Below are 20,261 nucleotides of genomic sequence, written 5' to 3'. Positions count from 1 at the left end.
ATTTGAATCAAAACTGAATCCTGAGCACAGATGATTACTAGGAATGTCTAAGCCAGGGCCGTGGATTGAACAAGCACTTTAGGTATTATCCATCATGTATTCAAAAAAAAAAAAAGGCAACTGTTCTACAGAAGCTCTGAATCAGAACAAAAAGCCTCTTATTATGTTAGCGCTCATCTGAAAAAAGATGAGTTTACTGCTCTTTTCTTTTACATAACAGATACTTTGATTGTTCAATAAAAGTTTATAATTATGAGCATTGATCCAAATATACAGAATATACGACTTTCTGCTCTTTGCATTCAATTTCTCTAATTATTTGTGTTTCGTCTGCCCTTCTTCCGTCTTCTGTTTGCACTGCTGGCCAATCAGACTTCAACAGAGCAGTTAGGATGTGAAAGATCTGCTGATATTTATAGTTAATCCCATCACAGCTGATATATTTCCAGTCGATCAGTAAAGATTCCACGCTGAGTTTAAACAGACTTCCTGATGCACCATCTTACAGGAAATATGAAATTCATTTATGTAAAAAAAAAAAAAAAAAGAATTAAATAACTGATCTAAGCGAACATCTGCTCGATTGCATTTTTCTTAACACTGTAGCAGCACTTTTTCCAGCTCTTTGATCATACTGAAATGCTAAAGTGAAGCATGAAGTGCTCATTCAGATCATTTGTTGTGATGAACTCTATTTAGTGGACAACTTTGCTTACGAATAAATGTGCGATAGCACACACGCACATGCACACACACAGTGCGCTGCGAAACTATTCTCATTACTTGAAATGTTTTTCAGACTCTGATCTGTTTAAAACACAAGCTATTTTGATTTTTTTCTTGATTTTATGAAAACAACACAAAGCAGTGCATAATTGTGAGTGAGAAGGACAATGACACGTGGTTTAAATTTTTACAAATGACAATCTTGGGATTCATAATTTGCATCCTTTCCGTCTTCTCCGATACCTCTAGAAAAACATTGTTCATCCATTTGGCCTCAGAAGTCACTACTAAATCGGGTTTATCTGTTAATGTTTGTATGAATGCAACTCACTGAGTACCTCAAAGGTTTTCTTGAAAAGAACACTAATGGACAAACGACTTCATTAGACAGATTAGAAAAGACGAGAAGTTTTAAAACATTCATTGGTTACTAATGAACATCCTAAAAACCATTCTTCGATCCAACTTCCGCAAACGTACGGCTGCAAACACACCGATATCTGGTCGCCCAACTAAACTGTCAGACCAGGCAGAGGGAGCATCAAGCAGAGAAGCAGCCACACGGTTCGCCTGTTGGAGGCAGCTGCAGATATATACCCCAGACACTTGCAGCCGTATTTGGTTGGACAAAATATTGACACAAACGGCCTGAATACAAATGTACGCCCCACTTTTCCGATTATTTGAAACCCATTTTTCTTCCTCTACACAATTATGCATGACTTGTGCTGAAGTTTAAGGTTATAAGATAATAAAATGGGACAAATTTCCATCTTTTGGAAGTGTTTTGGAAGTCACTTTCTGCGGACGGATATTAAAACCAACACTTTGAAAATGTGCTTATTTCCCTCCTAACCTCGTTTAAGTTTGCATAATAAATCACAAATTCTTTATTACATTTGTTAGGCACACAAAGTAGAAACTTTTCACATAATTCTGTTTGAGCAAAGCAACCATTGTGCTTCTAATTCCTTATTTGTAGCTCTCGGCATCATATTTACCAGACGAGCCAAAAGCGTGAATGTGTTGGCAGCTGATCAGTTAGATCTGTTACAGTTACAGTCTGTTTGCTTATGAGGAGTTGTGACAAATCATTCTACACCATATGAGCGGCGCAGCTTGCCGCTCTTCATATCGTCATAACAGACTGGAGTTTGTGAGCTGAAGTGGGAAATCACCTGGGTGCTTTGCATAATGGCTGGGCAAAAAAATTGATATCCAAAGATTACGGTTGAGGAGATAAGTTTGCTCGGGCCGGCACTAACGCTTTCCTCATTCAGATTTATCAGCAGTCTGTGGAGGGTAGCGGGCTTCGCTCCCGCATATTGGGGTGGTGGGGGGCAAAACATTTTGATTAACATAACTTGGCAAACTCGAGGTCCTGTGCTCGGGGCTTATTTTCTAGGTGAGGCGTATGCATAATTCTGTTAGTTCGTCTTTACCAGGGATATATAGGCTGGCAGGGAAAAAAGAAATCCCAAAGCTTCCCAGCAGGAAGCTCCGAGCACCATGGTAAGAATCTCTTTGACTGCTTCCATTTTCATCATCGTGTCTTTGTTCCTGCAGCTGCACCAGAGCCACCACGGAGCTTCTGCACTGCCTTACAGTAACTCCCACCCATGTTTCTTTTTCATCAAAGGAAGCACGTCCCCAACTGAGACCCAAATTCCATTTCATAAAGTTACGTTTGTGTGATTAAGATAGGGGCCTTTTAGTTTTTTCATTGGTCTTTTGATGAAAACACAAAATAAAACCACCTAACCTAATCTTCACCGCATGGCAGCATTGAAGACGGGAACAAAAGCCTTCAGACGTAGACAGAAAGATGCTCAGTATAAGAAACGTCACTTCCAAATGTAAATTGAGGTACCAATTAACTTGTTGATGAAAATCCATCCATTTATATGATTTCTCGTTTAGTGGGCCGGATCAGCCAAACCACTGTTTGTTATTTTTCATCTACATGTTGCAGGGACTGAATTCAACTCGGCCGCTTCTAATATCACAGACTTGGGTCACCATACACACACACACACACATCCACACAAGTGGTTCTTCTTACTGTGGTGCTGTGCTACTAAATTGCCCCCTACAGGCCAAATGGCACTGAAGCACATTTAAGTACCTGTAGTTTGAGTTTGTATTTTTTGCAATGGAGCCTGGAGGGGGGCAGCCAAAATCCATTCACATTGATTTATGAATATTAAATACTGGAGTAGCCTGGAAGCTCCTCATTGTACTGTTTTGTCCTTCTGTGTGCTTCTTAAGCTGTATCAATCATCCTATTTCATTTTTATATATGCATATATTTTAGGTTTCCTTTTTTTGTTTTTTTTTTTCTTTTGGGGTTCAACTTCTGCTTCACACATCGTCTGCTTCTGGCATTACACTGATTGTTTCTGACAGTTTCTGGCTCATAGTTTCAATGTGAAATATTGCAGCAGAAGTGTATTATGTTGCAAAATTTAAGATGTAGTTTTTGTCAACCAGTAAAAAAGAAATACACAGCATTAAAAATGCTTAAGGTGGATTTTAAATCCTAAAAAGGTTGGGAATAAGTGGACATTGAAGCTGCAGTATGTAACTTTATTTATGCGTTTCCATATGTGTTGGGGCTGTCGCCATGTCGTGACAGCATGGTATGAGTCAGATAATCTGTGGAAAAAATTTAGCTGCTCCCAGTGCTAGCTAGAAACAGCCAATCAGAGCCCGGAGGCGGGTCTTAGCTCTGTCAGTCACAACCTCGTGTGGCGCTGCTCAACCCCAGACCCTCTTGCTGTCTGATGCCACTATCACTACTGTGTTTATCCCCAACAGCAGATCTTGTTGTGAATGCTCAGGCTAGTTAGCATAGCCACTTGTGACAGCAGACTGTAAATTGTTTCTTTGCCATTAGCACATTTACATAACAGCGAGTAAATGTTGTGGAGTGACAGCGCTCAGACCTTCCCCCTGGCTCTGATTGGTTGTTTTTGGTGCCGTTCTTCAAATGACAAGGCTAGCTTAGGGAGGCGGTGGAGGAGATCGATCTTTTCACAGATTATCTGTTTCATAACACACTCTCACGGCATGGTAATAGTTTTAACAAATATGTAAAACAAAACAAAAAAAACCCCAAACATGTTCTTCATCAAAGTTAAACACTGCACCTTTTAATGCTGATTTGATAGAACTAGGTGATAAAACATAGTGCATTGCAGCAGAATAATGAACCCTGCCACAAAGCAATATATATATATATAAATATATATATTGGAATGGTTTGAGCAGCCCAGCAATAAGTTTACAATGTTCACTTGGCCTTCAAAACCCAGATCTCTATCCTAGCATGCATCTGTGTGCTTAACAAGCAAGTTCGATCCTTGGAGGCCCTGCCTCAGCTTCAACTGGTCAGGGCTGCCTTAGCAGAGGAAATGAGACCAACACACTATGGGCAGGCAGGTGGTTATAATCTAATCCCTAATCTATGGATAACTCTCTTAAGAAAAGAATTCGAAAAGTGTGTTAAAACTATATTATTATTATTTTGTTGTTAAAATGTATATTATTCTTTAAAATCACTGAATTAGCAAGACAATTGCAGCAGCATGCGCTGAGATCATGTTATTAACTCCAAAAGCTAAAGTAAGGACACGTAAGTGAAACACAAGTTGGATTCTGGATCTGCTCCGAACTTTAGCGGCTGGATGTTGTGCAGCTGAAAGGAACTGGAGGAATTCAGTCAACCTGCTATTATTAAACAGAGAACTTGTAAAATGTTGTTTCCAGCCAAGCTAGAATCCCCACTCCCACCCAAACGTCCCACCCACTGGGTGTGACCGGCAATGAGCCTCTATACAAATTTCTCTGTGTTGTTTCTGCTGTGCCGCACAGCAGGCTGTCAAATTTCAAAATGAGCCAAACTGAAGGGGGAAATACAGGCTGCATTTTTTTGGGGGGGGGAGAATGATGAACGCAGCGAGAAGGCGCAGTGTAAAAAGCCCATCGGTTTTGGCCGTCTTAAAAACAATTACCTGAACAGTTGGAAAGCGTTGCATGACTGAGCACCTCGCTCTTGAAAAATATAAGACCAACATGGAACAAAATTAAAGAAAACACACAACGCTTTTTCAATGACATGAATTTTATTCTATTATTTGTTGTTGTCCCACCAGAAATCATTGCGTTTTTGTCTCCAGCACCTTTCTTTATGCATATTACATTAAAAAAATATATATTTGTCAACATGATATTCTGAGATGCTCTGGTTTTGCAGACTATATGAGCTGTTATTACCGTGCATCCGCTAAGTTTTATCACAATATTAGTTTAATTTGAGGATTTAACTAATCAAGGTCATCTACTTTAACTTTTCATATTGTGTTGAGACATGCTTATATTATGTAGTCTGAATTTTACATGTGGCAAAAAGATGAACAGTGCTGCCAACTTTGCTCCTTATAAAAAAATAAAAATAAGATGTCAGTGTTAGAATGTGTAGAACATTAAAATTAGTTTTCTGAATCATCACAGGGAAAGCTGCCGTTCATCCCTTTATGAATCTGCTGCTGACAAACTGGGAAAGACTCCCCCACCACATGCTGCGGAGCAAAAACCAGATCTGATGCAACAGCTTTGTGATGCAACGGTCTTCTCTCAGACAAACAGACAAACATCCCATCAAGTTGTCATTTCATTGAAAAACCCACTTTCAACATCGCAGAAAGAAGGACTCTTAATCGAGCCTTACCCTGCCATGACAGACACCAAGCTTTATTTTTTTATGTATTGTCTGTTACTACCCAATAGTAAGTCCCGCCCACTCCTCACAACTCTTGGGACTCACTACTGCCCAGTTCTCTGTCTAACAGGTCCGGAAAACCTCCAGAAACTCGGGTCTTACCCTAGCGATAGTCTGTGGAGAGTTATCTGTTTAAACTGGGGTCGGAAAGGACTCGTCTAGCTCTGACTACCTTCGATCCAAAAGTTATGACCTTTTACAGTTGAGGAGCAATCCGCTGAGTAGCCCTCACAGCGACATAACCCCTACAACCACTCCTGTTAACGGTAGCTCCTTTCCTAAAATAACGGCACTTGTTAACGGCTAGATTAAATTTAGTGACTTAGATTTAAGTCCCAAGGTCATTATTTTAACACTCACCAGAGGAAAACATAAAGCCATCCATTCCTTAGAATCATGTATGTTAACTTTACCACAATTAGGAGAACCAACAATAATTAAGACTGACACAATTAAACTCACTGTTCACAATTCCCATTAGAATTTTAGAATTATAATTTTATTAAGCAAGCTTTGGCAGGGGCATATAACAACAGATTGATTTCCAAGAGTTATAAAAGAAGCAAAAACAATGAAATCAACTAGGATTAATCACCTCCTTTCCTTGTTCTTATTCCTAACCTGTTTCACTAAATTCACTGAGCGAGGCTTTGGGAGAAGCTGGTCAACTCATACCCGATGGTCTTTGATCTCGGCAGCTGTAATCTTTCGAGGTCCTTGGTCAGAGTCTTTGTCCAGCCGGAGCAAAGTCCTCTTTACTGAAGAGAAGCGGAGAGAAGACTCACGCTTTCCATTAAACGTGCAGACTCTTTGTCTTTGAAAGACCTCCGTCTCTTCTCCAAGTCAGCTGCACCGGGGTTGAGAACGTTGGGTAGAGGCAGAGGATTCGGTCGGATCAGGAACCAGGGTTGGTGGCGGGTGGAGCTCGTCCCTTCTAGGCAGCGTGAAGTCGTGGAATAAGTTTCCCTTGGTCCCTCGGTGTAATCCTCCGCTGGTCTTTAGTCAGCTCCCTCTGATGACTCCGCTTCTGCGCTGCAGACGAAGAACCCCCGTTCTGTCCCGTACCACAGTATTTATGTGCTGTGTTTTCACGGAACCTGCCCATCGTAATGTCATTACCCGCTGTCCTGCAAGGCAGGGCTGCCTGTAGAAAATACTGGGCTCTTTCTCAAGTTTCAAATGACTCATTTCTGTCTCCCTGCTTTATCTGGCAGTTCCCTTTTCCATCAGGGCAGTTCCCTTTTCCATCGGGGCAGTTCCCTTTTCCATCAGGGCAGTTCCCTTTTTTCTCTTGACCATCTGTTTCCAGTCCTGCCGCACCCTCGCTTCTCCTTCCTCATATGATGACTCACCCTTCGGTCCCTAGCCTTTTTGCTCAGTGAGAAGTACTCTTTTCCCTTACCTTAGTATCTATGATTTCTAATAATACATGTTGACTTTATATAATCATGTTATTTGTAGTTAACTCAAAAGTACAACCTTCAGCCTTTCATAATGTAAACCATTATCATTCACTTGATTATAAGTACAGGACCTCAACTGATTAGCAGTACAGAGTATACATTATTATAACACTTACTTAATCAAAAGTACAGAATACATGTTTTGATCATACATTACAGACATTTCTTCATTGGCCTGTGTATTGTCACTTTATAATCACTTATCACTTATAATCATCATTTAATCATTCATCGGGTATACTGTTATTTCTCAGGCCTTTATTCCATTTTTCTGCGTATACCTGGACCGATCTCACATATCCATACCAGATTTCTCGACAGTATCAACATATTTAATGATTGTAACAGTAAAAAAAAAAAAAAATGTGACACAAAAAGTAATATACCAGTGTAATTTGACAAATGAACACTTCCTTCTATAAATATTAGTTCAAAATTAGCAGCTTTTTTGAAATAAATGCATCTTTTATTGCAACCTAAGAATAATCTTCCATTTAATTCAAAACCCACGTATTAAGTGAAGAATAAAAAAAGTCCAGAACATGTTTTTGGTTAATTGTCTGTTATTAGATTACAGCATGAAAAGAGGGACTTGCCTTCCATAACTTCAACTTAAATAAATTATGAACTTTATTTTTTGTAAAAACACATTTTTACCAGGGGAGCTAATATTTGCTGTACCCAGAAAAAAAAATCTACATAAAAAAAAAAAGTTTAATATACAAATTCTAAAACACATGGTGTAGACCCCATATAGACCTAAAAATGCTGCTGCCTTACTTGGGTTTATCATGGTTGTATGTTCTTGATGTGGTATGTCAAAGCTGTTGTTCCCTTGAATGTTTTTTTCTTTTTTCTGATAAACATTAAAGAGACCCTGTGGCACCTTGCGGCCACATGACTTATGACAATCTAAAATGTTTTCTGCCAAACCCTGCTGTCTGTCCACATGTTTTCAATCTCTTTTAGATAAGACTTCGCCACACTGAATTCTAACAAGCTGTCTGGCCTTGGACTGAATGCTCAAACTGAGCTCTAAGATGGTGGATGAAATGTATTTCTTCTATATCTGCGTGCGTCAGTGAGTGCGTACATGTGTGTGTGTGAGGAACGGCGACAGTTGTTTGAAAGTATGTTATTTGATTTAGTTTGACATTTGTCATTGACTCAAACATGGGGCTTATACTTTTACTTCCACCCTCTGGCTGTGATCGGCTTAAAAAAAATAAAAAAAGAGTCAAAGCCCCCATTTGTAGCTGAACAGAGGAATGGATTTGTTGTACTCGCACTAACACAAAAAAATTCTTGTTTGCACATAAGAGTCAGAGGACAAATTCTTTGTCCCCCAAGGAGATTTGGTACTGAACTGAGCTCTTTCACATTTTTGTGCACAATTTTGCTTCATTGCTTTTGACTCTCACCAACCTTTAGTGTGGGAAACAAACTGCTACTTACTATATATGTAATCTAACCTAAACTAAACCATGATTTGAATGTTTTGTTGCTTCCTGTTGTTGTTTTTTTGTTTGTCACTTCACTCAGTAACTGCATCTTTAGTGTGGCTGTAGTTACTGAGTGAAGACCAGTTAAAGTTAGCTATGTTTAGTAGCAGTATGTTTAGACTGAGCTGTAAAGATGTCAATAGTATTTATATAGAAATGTCTATTTAGAGCGTTCTAAATAAACACTAAGAGTTTCTATTTATGGAGTTTCTATTTAGGCTGGGCTAGAGGGAGAGAGAGAGAGATATCATTAAGGCTGAAAGAAAAGTTAGGCTGTTTTTTTTTTTATTTTGAACTTTTAACCTGTATATCTTGCCGCATTTGAAAAAGTTGGCAGCCCTTCAGAAATCTCAGGGCTAAGGTAAGAGTCTACTTTCTCCAGAATACAGTTGTTGTTTTTGTTGTTTTTTTTCTATTTTCAAGAACGTCCAATCTAGAGTTTTGAAAAACAAGAGTGTAAAGAGGAAATTAAAGATGATTCGATTTAAATAAGACAACATAAACTTCAGTCTGCATTTGCAATTTTCCATCAATTTGTTTCTCTTTTTACTTCAAGTCTTCTGCCTTTTACTAAAACCTCTGTGGAGATTAACAAAACTGGATGTAGCCACTTTGTGCAGCGCGATGGTGCAATCGTTGGCACCCTGTAGGTTCAAATCCTGCCCTCGGCTATTTCTACTTGGAGTTTGCACATTCTCCCCACACATGCAAGGGTATCTTGAGATACCCCAGCTTCTTCCCACCGGGACAAACATGACTGTTTAAGTTTTCCATAGATGTGAATGTGTTCTATGACTGGTGATCTTTCTTTCCTTCATAAAACAGTGACTATAGACAATGGATAAATACCAAGTATTTCTATCATAGCTAACTTACCAAATTTAATGTGCAAAAAGAAAAAAAAATCACACACACAAAGCAGACATATAGCACATGAATATGTGCTATATGTCTAATATCTGGTGCAGTAAGTGAGATATTTAAATTTTGCTGTAACAAACAAATCCCAGTGTGAAGAATGCGCATGCTTGGGAAGTTCACAAAGTCCAGATCCGAAATCCATGTCAGTAAACTGACTTCTTTGACAGCCGAAGTCTGACTGTTTGATATTTCCAAAGGTTTCTGTGCAAAATCAACAAGCAATGCATACATATTTAATGGGTTTCTTCCCCACCTCTGGAATTATGATGAGTGCTCGAGGTCTGCAGGGTTCAGTTCCGCTTTAAAGATCAAACCTTTCCATGTCTGCACAGTCTGAGAAACTTCCACACACGCAAACCTCACAGGAGCAAAGGTATTATGAAAGATGACATGACCTGCATGTACAATTCCTTCGAAAACAGGAAATGTTGCCATTCACTATTTTTGTGGTGGACTTCAACTTTCTTTTTGTCTCGAGCATAGAAAAAGTTGACGAGCAATATTTATGTTGACAAACATAAATGTTGACTTGATAGTTAACACGAAATTAAAATAAAGTTGTGGTTTTCTGAAACATTCTGTTTTTGATTCTTTAGTTATAAATAGGGAGTGAAAGTCACACCACAGGCACATGAATCATGTCTGTGGGTGTCTGACCAGCTGCCCATTTCCTAATTTCATTTATTTTGTTCATACGTGGGATATTTTGTTACTTGGGTGGGAAGTATTGTTCAAACAAGGAACTGCAGAGTGGGTTTTTCATGTGCTGACTGAAAATCTGTTTTTAGCTTTGCTCTGAGAATACTGACATGCAATAAACATTAACCTTGGTGAATTATAAAAAGATTTTTTTAAAATTCCTGGTGTGATCCTTTTTAATTTTTTCTTTCCTTTCTCTGCGGGAAGCAGCTGCAGAGCGTTAATGCCAGAGCGGAGTGAGTCAGTCATGGTCAACTATTTTTACCTTTATTAAATTGTGTGCTCTGACATTGGATTCCTGCAAAAAGACCATTTTTTTCCCTAAGCTTTGCTTTTGTATTTGCTTTTGTATTGCTACTTACCGGCCAATATTTAAAGTGTTCTCCATTTTCTTACCTGTGCTCCCACTGCGATTGAATAATCTGTTTTGGATTAGTGAAGGGATGGGCTAAGATTTCATCCTCCAATCCTCATTCATCCTCAGGATTTTTTTGTATGCTTTACTGTTGAGTAGACGGGGAAGGTTTTTGGCTTTTCCCTTCTAATTGTCTGTCTAGTTCTTAATCTTACCTGCATAAATCATGGGGCAATTGTGAGATTGGTATTTATTTAACAGAGTAGGTATCAAAAAGGAAAAAAAAAAAACATGTATTCTCAGAGGCTGCATGTCTTAAGCCATAAACTGTGGATTATTTATAAAGCCAAAAGAGAAACTTGTGTGGATGTTGCAGCCTTTCAGTGATTTTTTAAATTTTTTTTTAATGAAAATCAGCACAGCAAATTTTGGTGGAGCATCAATTGTTGATCATATAAGAAGAAAATGTTGACTTTTCAAATCGGTTTCCAAAGCATTTTATCTGAATCTCAGCCAGATCCAGACATTCAAGTTAAATTATTTACTAATCTGCTGAGAATTTAAGTTTCTCCTAGAAATCAAAGTAGAGCTCCTGTATGAAAATGAAACCATTCCACATCATCATCTGTGTAAACGCTGCTTCACTTAGCTTTGTGTTTCAGAAATGGTTGTGTTCTTTTGTGAGAAATGAGTGGCTAATATAATTACAGTGAGTGCAAAGGTGTCTTGTAAAAACCCAAAGCAATAATGAAGAGTTGAGAAGAAAATTTCAATGAGTTCTGATTATGAAATTACACAACAGAGTTTTTACTTAAAAATTTTCTTTCACTTTTTTGGGGACACAAACTTATGTTAGTGGTAACAGTTCCACGTCAAGCATTGCAACAGCATCTTAAAGATCTTTCCATCTCACCTTGCTTCCCGTTTCTCTCCCTTGTTACAGACTAGTGGAGCTTGATCTGACACTCTTCATCCGTTTGCTGCGAGGATCTAAAATGTGACACCATTTCCTTATTCCCCTGCGTGGCCCTTTTTAACATTTGCTCCTGTTTCTTGTTCTACTTTTCATGATCAATGACAGCTTAGAAGGAAATTGTGATGAACTGTACATGCTACAAATTGCACCATGTGTGCCAAAGATTTTGAACGCTGACAACTGGGCTGCTCACTTTAGATCTGTTGGTGGTGTGTACATGTTCTGATGAAAACAGGCCATGTTGTATAGCACAAGACGCTATGTAACATTCGTATTTCCATTCAAGTTGTTGTTAGTGGTTAACCATTTGTCAGAATATATTTGCTGTTTGAGTGATAAATGAGGACTGAATGCTGCAGAGGCCGATGTTTTCTGGTTGCTATAGCAAAGCAGAAATGACAGGAACTGTGAAGTAGGCTAAGAAGGTTTAGGAGAAACTAAAATTACACAAACAAGCCTGTAATAAAATAACACAGTCAGAAAAAAATCATTTAAAACGGAGGTCTGCAAAGTCATAGCTGTATGTTCACATTGCAATTTGAAGCTGAAGTTTATGGTCAACTTGCAAATTAACTGATCTCTAAATCTAAAGTACTTTGTAAAAGTACTCATACCCCTGACCCCATTACATATTTTATGGGATTACAATCACAAACTTAAGTCTACTTAATTGGAATTTCATGCGATATGAGAACACAAAGTTGCAGATAATTAAGTGGAAGGAAAATGAAGTAAAATTTTAACATTTTTAGAAATGAAAATTTGGAGTGTACTTATTTTTAGCCCCCTTCATTCTGGCCTCCTTCGATAAAATCTAATGCAACAAAATACCAAAACTCTGATTGCAGTTTGCCAAAAACCAGTGGTGAAAGTAGTTTTAAATTCTTGGGATTTATATATATATATATATATATATATATATATATTATATAAAACCAGGTGAAAAATGGATGCATGTCAAATGTATTTTGTAAACCATGTTTTGCTTTTATTTAACCGACTGGTTGTAATTTTTGTTTTTGTCAGCATGTGTGTCAGCATCTGTTGTTACAGAGAGGTCTAAAATTACCGGAAGTAGAAAAAACCTCTTATCTATCTTATCTACGTCTATGTGTGGCACTAACTGCTAAAACGGAAGAGAAGGACATTTTTTGATCTGAGACCTAGTGGAGAAGACGACTCTATGGCCACATGAGAGAAGAATCCAAGTGCTCGAGGTGCCACTGCCGTTTGTTAAGCCGTTTGTTAAACTGTTTTTTTTAGCCTTTTGTTATGCCGTTATATGCTTGTTAGATATTTCAGCTTTTATGTGAAGCTGCGTTCTACTCTGTTTAGTGCTAACCGCGTTGTTAGCCCGCCATTTTACCGAACCTAAGGCTTTCTACCGTTCGAAATACATTAAAATGACCTGGAACTTTAGTTTTTCCAATGAAAGTTCTGGTTTGCACAAGAAATGCCATGTGGATTAAGTTTTATGATGCTCTGATGTCCCATTTTCATGAAGGCAGCACGGAGCTGCACCACCAGAAACTGACAAACACTGAAGAGAAGAAGAGCTATGATTAATGTAGTTACAGTTCTATCCATGTTTTAATGTTGCAGAGCTCAGTCGTTTTGCAAATAGTTCAAAGTTTAAACTGGCATGTTGAACATCTTTTATCTGGTCATTTTGTGCAACATTTAACAACTAGAAAATGGCACAAAATAATATTTTTTCCACTCTGATTGGCAGCTGTTTTAACTTCAATGTTCATTGCATTTTTTGTAGACGCCTGTGAAAACAATTTTTATTCCCATGGCTTTTTTGTTCTCTGGGAAATTATTTTTGATGATAAATACAGAAAGAAGCATAAAAATCAAAACATCTACAATAGTGATAGTAATATTAATGATAAAATAAGCTGGAAGACATTACGTTCTGTCTATTGTTTACGTTTCCGCACCGTACAGAACAAATGTGTTCAAGTGGGTCGTTTACAACCCATCAAATATGGAGCGGCAGCATCATTTCTTTGGGATCATCCTTTATTCTATTTCTATTCTAACGTAAAATTATTAAACCAAAATTATTTATTTTAGCTCTTCTCCAAGCAGGCAAAATTTCTTGTCACAATTTACAACAGCAGCAGCAAATGTTTATAAGTTACATTTAATTTTACTTTTAAAATATTTTTAAGTCACGTATGATTCAAAATTTTAAACCTGAGAGAATGATAAAAAATCCTACTTAAATTAATGGTTTTAATATACCATTGTCAATCTAAACTTAATATTTAACCATTACAATCCCTGTTTTAATCCCTAGCCTCCTGAAAAATACCCTTCTGAAGTCCGTCATGGCTCCTCAAATGATTAAGTGACACAGGTGCAAAGGGTTAATAGTCATGCAGAACTGATTTGACCGTTTCCATAGCAACGATCAGAAACAAGACATTCCCCCAGAACTACAGTGACTCATTGTAGCTATGACCTCATCTATGACACAGATCAAAGAACATCTGAGGTTATAAATGCTTGGATCTCAAAACAAGAGGTTATATCCAAGGATCTCATTGAGTTTTAACGGTGTGTTTGGAAAAAAATTAAAATGCAACAAATCGGCTTCGCTAGTTTGTTTTTCCCCCTATCATTTGGAGCCGGTTATTTGGTGACAACGGGAGTGAGAAAGATCTTTAATAAACTCCTTCCAGGAATTACATTTGACATCAGTAGTTTCCAGGACGAAAATTACTATGATGAGTTTGATAAATATCTCTTTAAACCATCCCAAGCTGTGAAGAAAAACCCAGAGCAAGCTGCCCCGGCTGGGGCAGTTTGCTCATCAGGCCACAGCAAGCAGAATGCCTATGATGGAGACGATTCTGATCAAGAGAATGAAATCCAGAAATCTCCTAAAGTTCATAGATTAAGAAGGGTTGGAGCCATAAGGAGGAAACAGAGGCATCAAAAAGCTCAACATAAACCTCTGCTCTAAAGATGGAGGCATTAAAAGAACGGACACACCAAGAGAAATCTGACCTAGGGGACAATTTCTCTTATGCCAAACAACAAACTTCCCCGGCTGGGGAAGTTTGTATTGAAAAGGAGACCGTTGAGTGTAAAAGCTCAACCTCTCCGCTGATGGTGGCATTCAATCCAAACTTCCCCGGCTGGGGAAGTTTGGATTGAAAAGGAGACCGTTGAGTGTAAAAACTCAACCTCTCCGCTGATGGTGGCATTCAATCCAAACTTCCCCGGCTGGGGAAGTTTGGATTGAAAAGGAGATCGTTCAGTTTAAAAGCTCAACCTCTCCGCTGATAGTGGCATTAGAAGACTGGACACATGAAGAGAAATCGTCCTAGGGAACGATTTCTAAAGAACAAACTTCCCCGGCTGGGGAAGTTTGCGGTGAAAAGGAGACCATTGAGTCTAAGAGCTCAACCTCTACTATGACAAATGCGGCATTAGAAGACCAGACCCATCAAGAGAAATCTGTCCTAGGGAACGATTTCTCTAATCTCAAAGAACAAACTTCCCCGGCTGGGGAAGTTTGGATTGAAAAGGAGACCATTGAGTCTAAAAGCTCAATCTCTGCTCTGACGAAAGCGACATGAGAAGACAGGACCCAACAAGAGAAATCTGTCCTAGAGGATGATTTCTCTAGTCTTAAAGAACAAACCTCCCCGGTTGGGGAAGTTTGTATTGAAAAGGAGACCGTTGAGTTTAAAAGCTTAACCTCCCCACTGATAGTGGCTTTAGAAGATTGGACCCATCAAGAGAAATCTGTCCTAGGGAACGCTTTCTCTAATTTCAAAGAACAAACTTCCCCGGCCGGGGAAGTTTTCTGTGAAACAGCGACAGCTGAGACTGAATACTCAACTACTCCTTTGATGAAAACGGTAATAGAAGACTGGACCCCTGAAGAGACCACTGACCAGGTAATGATTTTTCCAATCTTCCCTAAGAACAAACATGGATGCAAAGATATGGATATGGATGGATATGTTAATAAACAGTGAAAAACTTGCATAAATTGTAAGGGAGTTGTAATTACAAGTGTCCATCCATTTCATCCATCCATTTTCTTCCTCTTGGGGTGAGTCGCGGAGGTAGCAGCTTAAGAAGGGCGGTCCAGAGTTCCCTCTCCCCAGCCACTGGTTCCATGTCCCCTGGGGGAATCCTAAGGCGTTCCAAGGCCAGCCGAGAGACATAGTCCCTCCAGCGTGTCCCGGAACACCTCACCAGGGAGGCGTCCAGGAGGTATTCTGACCAGATGCCCGAGCCTCCTCAACTGGCTCCTCTTGACGTGAAGGAGCAGTGGCTCTACTCCCTCCCAGATGACCGAGCTTCTCAGCCTATTTCTAAGGGAGAGCCCAGACACCCTACGGAGAAAACCCATTTCGGCTCTTGGGACGTGGAATGTCACTTCTCTGGTGGGGAAGGAGCTGGAGGTGGTGTGTGAGGTTGAGAGGTTTTGGCTGGAAATAGTTGGTCTCATCTCGATGCATGGCTCAGGTTCTGGAACCAGTCTTCTTGAGAAGATTACCCACCCTTGGAGGGGTTTTTAATTTAATAATTTAATTATTATTTAATTATAATAATCTAATTATTATATTAAATTATATAACAATTAGATTATTATATACTTAAATTATATAATAAAAGTATTTAATAATAGTAAATATTATTATTGTAAACCTTATAATAATAATATACTATTTATTATAAATATTACTATTGTATAAATAGTAATATTATTCATTATAAATAGTAATATTATTACTTATAAGATTACTATTTATAATATAAATAATACATATTTATATATGATAAACACATAAACACAGGTTGTTTTTTTAATCATAAGTATTTTGTAATTACAAAAACACTTTTTTTAATCACAATAGTACTATTAGTACTATTGTGATTAAAAACAATAGCAATATTATATAAAGTCATATAACAGTTATATTTTATATTTTTCATTATAATTTAATATCATTTTAAATTATAACAAAGTTCAAAGTTATTCTAATTTAATATTATTGCTATCGTTTTTTAATAATAATAATAGTAGTAATAATATCCCCAACATCCACAACTGCCGATTTGTTAAGTTAGCGAATCATTTGTCAGTGTAAAATGGAAACTTACACCTAGACCTCATCAGCCATGTATCGCCCATTAAGTTGTCTGATTAATTGCCTTCTCACACCAATGAGCCTGCTTCTGAACTGAACGCAGCTAGAGGGCCGCAGATTGGACAAATGCTGAAGGAGGATAGATGGGAATGTTAATGAGCAGAGCACCAGCCAGACTTGGTACTTACCTGGTTATGATGGGAATGAAAATAAGATGGAAAGCACAGCAAATAAAAGACATTTCCTCATCAACTGAGTACGTTAAATACTGATTAGTTGGCCGTGGATTTGTAAATATATGCTTATTAGGGGAATGACTTGTAGTTTGGTGCATTTAAGTTATTCTGTAGTTTAATTAAGGCTTAGTCAAATATAGTAATCCCCCTCCGAAGTAGAGAGAAAAATCATTCTGTAATTATTCCTCCCACACTGGACCTATAACATCGTCCTTCCAGTTTGGATGTTCTCACCAGTTGCTCTTTGAGTTCCACTTTTCTATAATTTCTTTTCATTAAAATGCACAATAACGTCCTTCAGCTGCTAAATTAACCCCTGCATTTACCTTTGCTCCACGACGGTGAACTTTTATGTAAAACAATGTACATTGTCATAAGATTTGCATGAGTAACTGGGCAACCGGAGGTAGAGCTGCTGTTTATTGACCTTTGGAAAAAGCAGTGGGAATGATTGTCTGCCTTGGATCTTGAATAATTAAGCTAAATGACCAGGTATCTAAATGAGGCCTGATTAATATTTAATGTGCCTCTGTGTGTCGAAAGGTTAGATGAATGGAACGGATGTTCATACTTTATCTTCGTGCAAGTATTTATTTATTTTTACAGTTGTACGAGCAGAAAACTTTTTGATCCAATATTTGGTTTGATCCCACTGATGTGTCTTATATAAAGGAAAATATAATCTGCGTACAAATAAACTAATCCTTAACAAATTGCCATGACAAAAATAGATTTAAGATAATATCCGTCTCTGACTTCTACGATGTGTTCGATGGTCTTCATCCTGTTTCCTGTTCTCTAAAAATAATCTATAGACTTCAAAAAAAATAAACAGTCGTGCTACATATTTTAAGTTTGGTTATGAGAGAACATAACCAAACATGACATATTCATATTTTTAATATGTCCTACTTTGTGTCGATTGGTTAAATAAAATCTGAATAGATTTTACATTAAAGTTTAGTTGTAATGTGAAAAAGATTCGAAGTGCATACTTTTGCACGGTTCTGAACTCAAAATCCAAACTTCATTAGGCACGTCTAACTTTCTGAAGATCTTGATAAATTGTATGAAAACTCTGCCTCATGTTTAATTTTTAATATAGTTTTTTAAAGAGGATGTGAATTTGCTGTGATTAAAAATCTTTCCATTAGGGCCTCAATCCTCTGGGTGCAGTAATTAGGTTAATTGGTTCTAAATTACCAACAATTTGAGTCTTGCTGAAGGACTTTTACTGCCAAATATGCAGATCTCAATACACCTCTGCTTGTTCTGCTCTGCTCGTGCATCTAGGTACAGATGATTCCCTCTAAAGCTTTCATTTCATATTTTCCTCTAAATTACATCCTTCCTCCTCTCATCCCATCCGCCCTGCCTCCTTATCTGCATATCCCAGGTGTGTTGGCTCTTTTGATAGCTGTGCTCTCTCTTTTTTTTCCCCTGGTTCCATACCATATGTCAACATTTTGTTTTAATGGTATTCTGTCAGTTATTAATGTTTCAAGAAGGCATTCATCCTGGAACTGACTTTCCCTCCTACTCTCCATCGTCTGGATTTTCTTCCCTTTCTTTTCTTCTTTAATCCTTTTCCATTGCGCTCTTTTTAAATCCCTTTCAGTTTTTCTCCTGTTGTTCCTCTCGGTGTGTACCTCTCCTCCGTATGCTAATATTTCTCCAAGTGGCCACAACTCTGGGAATTTGGAGGACTGACGGGGTGTGATGAGAATCAACTGGCAGTTCCCATTCACGAAGGAGGGGGGGATAAAATATCCCAACACCATGGATTCAAACCAAACAATCACTTTCATTTTTTTTCTCACTCATCCTTTCTCCACTCTGCCTAAGCGCCCACCAAATCTGTCATAGTTCCACTGGCCTCCACATCCACACTCATTCCACCTTTTTCTGGTCCTTTCAGTGATTACATCTGTATGCCACAGGTGTGAGCCAGAATGTGAGTCTGTGGGGGAAAAAAAATGGTAGAGGATTATGTTGTTCCTCACCCATGCGTGTATGCAGGTTCACAGGAGAGGAGGAGGTTTGACGATTCAAAAAAACAAACGCATTAAATTGGGAGGGGGTGGGAGGGAAGAGAGAAAATAGGAAGTGCACTTAGAGAGAGTCTGGTAAACAAGAAAAGAAAGGATTGAGAGAGATTTGAAAAAAACGATAAAGCTGAAAAGGGGACATAAATTAGGGTTAGTCCAGAGTGTAAAAGTGGAGACAGAGAAAAATCCAGATAGTCGTAAGTTCAGTGTAGGAATAATGGGACTGAAAATGAATTTAAATTGTTATTTTTTTCTTGTGCAAATGGATCCATGCAGAAACACTGCAAGCAATTGTGGTTTTCAAGGTGATCAGCTTTCTTTTCAGTTTCATAGTAATACACACAAGAATGCTAAACTAAATGTATGTAGTATCTTGTATTAAGAAACAACAATTATTACACTGATTTTACTTTTCTTCTGTTTTACTAATTTGTCCACGCCGTTTATTAATTTTTATTTTTAAGAGACACACACACACACACACACACACACAAGCACACGCACACACACACACACAGGCAATCTGTTTAAAATGTGAATCAGCTGAGTATGTGTGTGAATCAGTGTCATACATTTATCTCAGTTCCAAGTCAATTCAATTCAATTTTGACTAGACTAACACTAGACTTTTTCTGATTCTTTTTTTTAAAACAAAAAGTGTTTTTTTTTTTTTTTAAATTTGATTTAAAGATCCTCCCATAATTAAATATTAAAGCAGTTTGCCATACATAATGCCAAGTGACTGCTCACGTTTTCACTTGCATCTGCATAACAGCACTTTAATCTGTGGAAACAGTATAATGTAAAATACTCAGGTTTTGACAGAGGAGCGGCAGTCTGCTCTCAGTGACGCAAAACAGACATGATATGCTGCAGTGCAAATCTGACGTGTAACATAAGCCTCTTTAGTTTGTTGAATAAAAGGACAAGCTGTCTTCAGGAAGGGCAACCTCAAATGACCTTTGCTCTGATCTGGCGCTACATGGAAAATAAAATTTACTTGCTCTTCTAGGGGCTTGTAGAGACACTGTTAGAAGAGTGCAGCATCCCCCTTAACATAAGTAATATTACAGATTCCTTAAATATGTGGATTAACCCATTAGTTTAGCACCAACTTTCAGAATCCACAACACAACATGTTGCCTAATTCCTGCTGGTAGGACATGCAGCATCAGCTGAAAATTCTTCAAAATGTCACTGATGGAACTTTTTTTTTCTTTTCTTTTCTTCTTTGGTTCACACATGTTGTCCCATGGTGGAAGATCGCCCCGAGCAGCGAGCCTCGTTGTCCGTGTCAAAAAACAAGCAATTAAAAGAAAAACCAGAGAAGTTGGGAGTTCAGAGTAAGGAGCAGTAGTACAAAAATCAAAAGTAGGACAGTGGAGATTTCAGAGAAATTGATTAACATTTAAACAGACGTGCTAAGCAGTGGGGG

The 20,261-nt window shown here is 38.1% G+C and overlaps 1 protein-coding gene across 5 annotated transcripts in view; it reads left to right on the top strand.

Moving 5' to 3' along the window:
- Positions 1 to 20,261, top strand: part of astn1 (astrotactin 1) — a 357,456-nt gene that overhangs the window by 232,628 nt on the left and 104,567 nt on the right. The window lies entirely within an intron of this gene.

This window comes from Poecilia reticulata, chromosome 17, assembly GCF_904066995.2.
Source record: "Poecilia reticulata chromosome 17, P_reticulata-male-v2, whole genome shotgun sequence".
In the NCBI taxonomy this organism is placed as follows: Eukaryota; Metazoa; Chordata; class Actinopteri; order Cyprinodontiformes; family Poeciliidae; genus Poecilia; species Poecilia reticulata.
The sequence above is the reverse complement of the archived record's forward strand: the minus strand, read 5'-3'. Positions and strand labels throughout refer to the sequence as shown.